Raw genomic sequence first — 8717 nt, 5'->3', positions numbered from 1 at the left:
AAATCTAAAGTGGTGCTTTGGTTTTAAAAGAATAACACATTTGTTTGAGTTTGTGTGTGTGTGTGTGTGCATATATATGTGTGTGTGTGTGTGTGTGTATTTGTGTATGTGTGCATGTGTGTGTTCACCCCTAGTAAGGTCCATCATACTCTAATATGAGTTTGAAATACACTAATGGACCAAGAAGGGAGTCAGTCATTGAAGTCTGGCTGGTTAATATCTGCAAGTCAAGGCAGACCTCTGTCATTCCAGCACACTGATTCAAGCTCGAACGACGCACACTTACGTCACCACTCGACAAAAACCGCAGGCCATTTAGATACGCGTTGACTAACAGACGTGTAGTGCCTATTATCTCGGAGCTCTTAATGGATTATAGTTTAATTTTGCCAACCAATATTTCAACAGGCTTTATTAGGCGGCTTTGGTAGTGCTTCACCCCTAATGTGCACTATACACACTCTGGCAGCTGTTTTCGGGATCGGCTGTCACAACACGCCAGGACGGTTAGCCGTGGTGGGTATGGGAAGGTGGTGGAGCGGGCCGCTGTTGTGACTGACACAGGTGGGGCTACTGACAGGAGCGAGCGAGATGAGTCACAATCTGCGTCCCAGACCTGTCACTGAAGAATTCTACCTCTAAAAATTACAATTAGTGGTTCGAAGGGGGAAAACACACACGCACATACCCACACAGAGAGAGAGAGAGAGAGAGAGGGGAGACAAAATGGGCTTTCATGGTTTCAGGTTTGCGGGCACACCATGTCCAAGAAAGACGTGCGAGCTTAATGAAACCTAAACACGTCGCACTCAGTGAGCATAATTAACTGTGAGACGATCATGTCTCAACACAGGTCACGTCCAGACTAAACTGATAATTGCGATCCTTGTGATTCGCTGGTGGTGTTTACCTTCGTGTGTTAACATGTTTGGATAACCCTGTTGCAGAGAGGAGACGGCCAGGATGGGGTTGCCGTGGTGGAGGAGTGATAAGTGTGTGTGTGTGTGGGGGGTGCGGAGGCATCATGGTTACAAGCAGTTGAAATAATCTAATCAGGGCAGCGAAGACAACAGGCTGTGCACAAACTGGGTGCTTAGACTCGGGGACTGAATGAAGGATTTGAAGACTTGGGAGTAAGCGACTCTGACGAGAGTTATTTGTTTAGTCTTAAACACTTACATCCTCATAACTTGTTGCCACAATTGATGCCATTCATTCATTCATGATTAGGGATTTCAGAGTGTTGAACTAAGATGACATTCCAGTGAAATATTGCTGTTAGTGCCTGCCGGCTGCTTACAATACCTTGTAATTAGAAGGTGTAACATAAGCAGAGATGTATTTGTTTGAAAAATGTTGTACTGAAATTTGGAGGTGATTTGGTTCATTTGCTACGTGTTTCCACTGAAACCTGCTTGCCAGTGAGCTTTTAATCCAAGCAAACGGGGAAGTAGCTCGCCTTCTCACCACTAAGAAGACAATGGGTCAAGAAACATTTAAACAGTGAAGTAACGTCTCCATTTTATGTTATTTCTATGGTGATGTAATGCAGGGTGAAAATATACATTGGAGTTGTAATAGGACATTATCTCCACACAAACACAAGCCACTCTATGACTGATTCATCACATGTGTGTGATCTCCAAGAAAATGTCTTGCTGCCCTTGTGTTCCTGGATGGAGTTCAGGCCATTTAGTAATATGTCAGTATCAGTATCAGTCTGTCGCAACTGTTAAAGACACCCGTACCCTGAGTTTTCAGTATTTTTAAAGAGTGGACACGACATGACCCTCACGGGTCATAATAAATATATCAACCTGTAAATATTAAATAATTGTAGCACTCGCCATCTGATTATACATTTCTGCCGCAGGGAGAATGTGAAACAATTGTGCAAAAAATACTCCACTTTGATTCCTCTTCTCTGGACTAATCCCACTACCCTATGATTTCATTGCGTATAATTAGCGGTGATGTGCGTAGGGCAAGATGTAATTCTAACACACTGTAATTCACGCTTCATTTGAGTACATTACTGACGTAATCCCTCCCTAACGATGCTGTGACATCAAACGCGAGTCGGAATTTTACATTATGTTTGGAGGTGAACTCACTTGTTCCCCTTTGGCAAGAACTATATGGACCCTCTACAGATGCGGGAGCGTTCATGGGAATGCTGGCAATAGTATCCATAGGATATGTCATTTGAGCTTCATTATATTAGGCTTTTAAGAATCAACATCTAACAATAATCTGTTTTAATTGAGGATATGAAATGTAATGTACAACAATATAAAATACAACAATTATATAAAAGTGACGTAATAAACAACAATGGCGCAAGAAAACACCACACAAAAATAAAGGGGAAAAAAAAACATTTCTTAAAATACGCTTCACATTTTGACATACAAGACTGCTGAGCTGTACATTTTGGTTCTGAGAAATTACTTTCGAACGTGTTAATGCGTTGTCATCCAATGGCCTCCCACTGAGCATCGTAACGGCGAGAGATTGGAAAGTTTCTCGCTGGCTGGTTTTGATGAATGGTGACAGATGTGTTAGTGAAAGGTCTGAGTTTTGATAAATGACACTTTCAGAAATCCAGCTACGTGAAGCAGAACAAAACTTGAATGGATCTGCAATGCAGAGCCCTGATGTATGCTCCCATCTTGAATAAACATCAAGTGTGTGAACAACAGGAGGAAATGAGAGCATTTCTCTCTGAAGAGCAATATAAGCCATGCATTTCAGTCACAGTTTTTGTTCTTGATACATTTCTCAGTGTTTGCTTTTTTTTCTTTGCTCAGAGTAAATGGCTTTTTCCTATGGCATAACGCCTAAAAAAAGAGCACAAATGTTCACACTTCTCTCACCAAAACGTCATAAGTATATTTTAAGCACATCAAGGAGCTGTAAGTTTGACTCTGTTATACAGCTGGAGTAGTCAACACACACACACACAAAAAACTGCTACTAATAAAAGCAAAAAAGAACACACACATCACACTGTCTCGGTCACCTAAAACAGACCTTAACAGTATTCTGTAATGAGATGCTATTTGACATGCGTGTAACATTTGCGTAAGCTCTTTGGCATATGTGAAATGAAAAAGAAAAAGGAGAAGGGAGAGAGGGAATGAGAGAGAGAGACAGAGAGAGGCAAAAGAGTGAGTGAGACAGACAGAGAAAGCGAGGTTGTCATATGAACTCTTTCAAAATGAGCCCGCAGTACCCCTGCCTGGAATAATGGAGGGGAAATTGAGCATTAAATACAAATCAACGGTTATTAATTTCAGCATGACAGAAGAATGGCGCAGAGGTTGGGCCTTTCAGCACCACACCGCATGCAACTGCTCTTACATTGCATGCATGGCACGGACGGGGGTGGGGGGGGGGGCAAAGAGGAGAAGTGATGGAGGAGGAGACAGACACACACACACACACACACACAAACGCGCGCGCACACACACACACACACACACACACACACACACACGCACGCACGCAGATCCGTGCATTCTCTGAAAAAGTAGCCCCGTAGCGACATGGAAGAGGAAGCAAACGACTAGGCTCCTCTGTATACAAACGCCCCGGCAAGAGCAATCTCCACAGCCCATCCATCAGACGCCCGCTTTGTAGATCCAGATAGACGGGCGGCCAGGTCATCAGTCAGCCTCCCTCCCCACCTCCTCTCCCCCCTCTGGCCTCTTCCCTCACAGGCCGGCTGGCTTGCAGACAGGGCGGTGATATTGATCAGCGAAGGGAGCCTTGACCTGGCTCTCCTTTTAAAAGCCGCAGAGGAAGTTTCGCCCCGGCCCCTAATGTTTTCCAAAGGTGTCAGAGGAGGCGCTCGGAGCACCTGCAGTACATCAACCTGTTTAGATTTGACACAGGGGCACCGATAGGAACAGCTGGGCTTTTTTTTGTTTCATTAGATCCAACAACAGACAATAACAGTGGGGATCGCAGCTCTGAAATGCGTGGGATTAGGCACGATTTATAACCTTTTTTTGTCGTTGAGAGGGCCCGCTCAAAATGAGAATTAAACATTAGCTGGCTAAATTGATGTAGACCACTTACGGAGCCCATCCACCATCTAGTGCAAAGATGCTTGTCTGCTGTAAATATTATTTCTTGGAAATATTTCAACTTGTCATAACAACAGCACTGCGATTGCTATTAACATGCTTAATCTTTGGTTGATTGGTCTGAAACGCATCAACACATTCTTGACTCCTGCTCTGACAACATCTGTTAAAATACCTTGGCTGCTAGGGATCTCAATGAAAACATTCCACCTCTAGTGGGAACCTTTTATACCCCACCACACGCTCACACACACACACACACTTACACACACACACACACACACACACACACACACACACACACATTTTTAAATAGCACATATGAAATTCGAATTGCTGGTATACAGGTTTACAGTCACACTTTTTTCCACTATAAAATACTTACTCTTATGGCTAATCTCATCAAATGAGATATGAGATGAAGATTAATCTATAATATTTTCATACCGTAAAAGTTGGGCCATAGAATGTATTCTAACGTGTTAAATCTAATCTAATCTAATCTTATCAAATTCACATAAGGCGAGAGAAAAAATCCTCTGAGGTGGATCTATAAGGTCCGAGCAAGTAGAATAGGCAGGTTTGATTTATTCGCACGCAAAATAACCTTATTTGTAAAATTAGGGTAGCGTCGTTAAAGGTGCAGTGTGTGGGATTTAGGGGGATCTATTAGCAGAAATGGAATATAGAGTATCCATAATCAGGTTCTTATTAGTGTATAATCACCTGTAACTACGAATCGTCGTGCTTTCGTTAGATTAGAACAGTGGTTCCCAAACTTTTTACAGTCCCGTACCCCTTCAGACATTCAATCTCCAGCTTGTTTTTTAATTAATGCTTGTTCATCGTTGCGATCGTTGTTGTGTTTATTAGAAAGAAATACAGCCTTGCAGGGCAAAAGGTTGATGCACAAAATGATATTTCCGGTTGTGCCAGTAGGAAGAGGAAGAAGGAAGAAAGAAAAGGAATCAGTGGTTGCTGGTGCTCGCTAACATTTTTGTGTTATAAGAAATTTGATAACACAATGTTTGATGGCGCTTGTGTAGCGGCCGTGGAGATCTCGTGCAGGAGATAGTTTGTATACTATAGCCTACATGGAGAATACCAAAACAAATCCCTAGTATCTGTATACATGGCGAAATAAAGTTGAATTGAATTTAATTGAATTGAATTGAATTGAATTGAAATGGCGGACAATACTTATTATTTAGCACAAGAAAAAGCAAGGAAGCATGAATCCTCATAGTCAAAGAAGTAAAAACAGGAAGCAAAATGATATTGGGATAGGCGACAGAAATAACAAGGATAAACAGTGGTGTAGCTTTATCTTGAACTTGGCCATGGGCGTAGTTAGACAAGTAACCTTTTTCCCTGTGTCAATGATGAGACATATCTCATTGATATCAGGATCGTAATTTTATATTGATGTGCCAAGACTAGAATTTATCTATATTTATCTATTTGGACCCAAAAGCACCATTACAGAAATCCGCCCACAGCTGCCGAAAATTATTGCCAATAAAAGTGTAACATTAAACAAAAAAGCTTTGGAGCTCATGTCAGCCTACAACTAATGTGGCCAAACTTCACAATTTACAGTCCATGGATGCTATGACCTATAGTTTTAAAGACTAAATAACTAAATACAATTTCTAAATATCTACCTAAAGTAACCTCATCACTTGATATATTATGGCTACTCAGTGTGGTTGTAGACGATGACGTCATTTTGGAGATAGCTACTTGAACCTGATGGACACCATACATTCTTCTACAGGCTTGGAAAGGGAGGAGTGAGGGGGGGGGGGGGTATCCAGTTGGTTGCAATCTGCAACCTCACTGCTGGATGCAAATAAATCCTACACACTGCGCCTTTAACTCACACACTCACACACTCACACACTTACACCTACTCACATGACTGAGCTTGACCTCGGTCTAGAAGGGAATGAGAGAAAAAAAAGTGTGAAAATGAGAGAGAGAGCAGACCTGAGAGTCTCTGTCTCTCATTCTCTCAGTCTCGGCGCTTGTGATGGAGCTGCCTTGGGCAAGGTTAGCGGAAAGGCACCCATCTGGCAACCGTGGCTTTTTGACTGGCACATAGTTAAACAATGATGCAGTTTGACAAATTTCAAACAGAGCTTATGAAAAGATAACATAAACACAACAGTCATTTCGGGAGGGGGGGGTGTCGAGCGTCCACCTGTGCGAGTCCCCATCGAGTGTGAGGTAAAGGACGCGGCTAATGGGCGCAGGGCTAGCACTCTTGGATTAAGGTCCTCCTAGCGTAAATCACTGTCAGATAAAGGGCCCGATGTTTACGCCTACCATTAATATTTTGATCAGCATGTTTAAGAGCGGCAGCTCCTTAATGCACACGCTCTCGTGCTCTGGCGCGATGGCTTGCTGGCGAGGCCTCGCCTGTCGTCGACTGTGTTAACATGTCATAAATCTCTTGCCAACTTCTGCCGAGCCTCACCTTAACAAATTGCTGTTTTAGTTTTTTGGTGTGTCGAAACAGAAGACATGTTCCCCTTTACGATGTTCTTGGCAAACTCTGTGTTATTTCGTTTAGATTTTTTTGGCACATTAATGCCCAATTAGCCAACGTCGAATGACTCCTAAAAGTAAATGTAATACCTGAATGTGGCACTTTGGACTGGGTGGCCCTCTGGAAAAAAGAAGTTTAATCTTTTTAACTAGTTTTCTCTTGTCCAAACAGCATTTTTCCATTTTCGACTCACGCTTGAAAGGTGGTTTTGGTATTTTTGTTGGAGTGATCCCTTTTTCATTCATCGCGTAGCCAATACATTGACACACTCTTTTACAGTTGCTCCAAACGGGAATGTGAAAGACTAAAATGACTCCTCGTTTTTTGAATGATACCTTTTTTTTCCCTTTTTGGCTCGAGTTTTCTTTTTTTTCCTCCCTCAATCCCTCGTTCCCTGATTAGGGTCAACTGAGCACCCCAAAACCAGGGCCAGCTTGGCCGTGTACCCCCAGTCTCTGATGCAAAACATCTGTTTGTGGGTGTAAACCCTGCATCGTTGCCTGCATTTGTCCATCGCTGTGTCATATAAACACCCCGGAGGACTCTAATGGATGTTATGCGTGGCTCTTATTCTCTGCATTTTTTGATAGGGCAATGCTCAACGCAAACCGTTCACATTAGTATTGACGTTACACGCTAAATGGATTTCGCATAACAAATCAATCCACCAGTCAGAATTATAATGACTTTTGGAAAGGGCTGGGGGTTGATTGAAATTTCTCCATGCTAATTGCAGCTAATGTGGAGGTAATGGCATGTGCCATGATCCTGAAATCTTAGCTTGCGGGGGCTACCTCGTTCCCAGCGAGAGTGTGGCACGGGAGTCTCCTTCGGTTTACAGTAAAACGTTTACAAAAGAACAGCTATTCCATTGAGAGTGTCAGCGCCAGCGGTGCTCACGGCCACCCACACCAAGGGGCCAAGTGTAATTATTAATACAGACTGTAACTGTACTCTTTAAAAATGTGGTTTTCGTTTTTGCTCACTGTAGTGACTGCAGTTAATAACAGTTACACAATTACTGTATGAAAGTCCTTAGTTTAAAACCGTTATTTAATTACAATTATAATTGAGTGACCGCCACATTCTTCAACATATTGTCATGTTCGGTAAATTGTTATATAACTTGAATTTCCTTACATCTCACAAGGACACTCGATTAAATGAATGATCATTCACACCGTCGCTTATTTCAAACAGGTGTTCGAAACAGCACTGAGCACAATAAACACCAAGGCATTTTTCTTTCCCCCCCTCCTGTTCTGATGTCCTTGAAGCCAGCACAGGTCAGTTGTGAAATTTCCTGTGAGTGTGTTCATTCCATGTGAAACACATCTGGTGAGATTACGGAGGATACGTCTCAGTCAAGAGCCTCGGCTCTGCAGAGCACGTCTACCATTCAAAATCCGCTACGAATATTTCTATAGCCTGCAATCAAAGAAAATGAGAAAGGATTGGCCATGAAGCGGAAGCCCGGCAGATTTAAAACAACTGCCTGAAATGGGGGTATATAGTTGTTTCATGTTTGTCCAATCACAATTAATGGAAGACCACCAAACATTCCAGCTTGAGCGCAGCGCATATTCACCTTTGATGATGTGTATTTACAGTTGTGAGGTTGAGATCAATGATTCAATTATCAACTTAAGTATTTGTTAAAAAAAAAAAAAGTGCACAACTCTGATGTTAATCAAGCGTCATGGATTTTCTTGTCATCATTGTCTTTCTTTGTGTATTTGTGCATGCACATCTGTGAGGTTTGAGAAAAAGAGAGAAAGAGAGAAAGCGAGAGGCTGGATGTGTGGGGCATGCACGTGTGTTTACATACCACTGATGACTTACAGAATGGAAATACATTATGATTCGGTTTACTGCTATTTTCCAGACCATTACCACTTAAGCATTCATTGGATGAAAATGTACGGAAGTATTGAAGTAATTCAAGGATGTGAGATACCATCAACACACACACACACACACACATACCAACACACACACACGCACGCACTCAGAGGCTCACAGCCATTCATACACAGGCACACACACATACTGCAAATCACTCGTGAGGGAAAACA

The sequence above is a fragment of the Clupea harengus genome, chromosome 5 (genome assembly GCF_900700415.2).
Source record: "Clupea harengus chromosome 5, Ch_v2.0.2, whole genome shotgun sequence".
NCBI lineage: Eukaryota > Metazoa > Chordata > Actinopteri > Clupeiformes > Clupeidae > Clupea > Clupea harengus.
Note: the sequence above shows the minus strand (reverse complement) of the source record.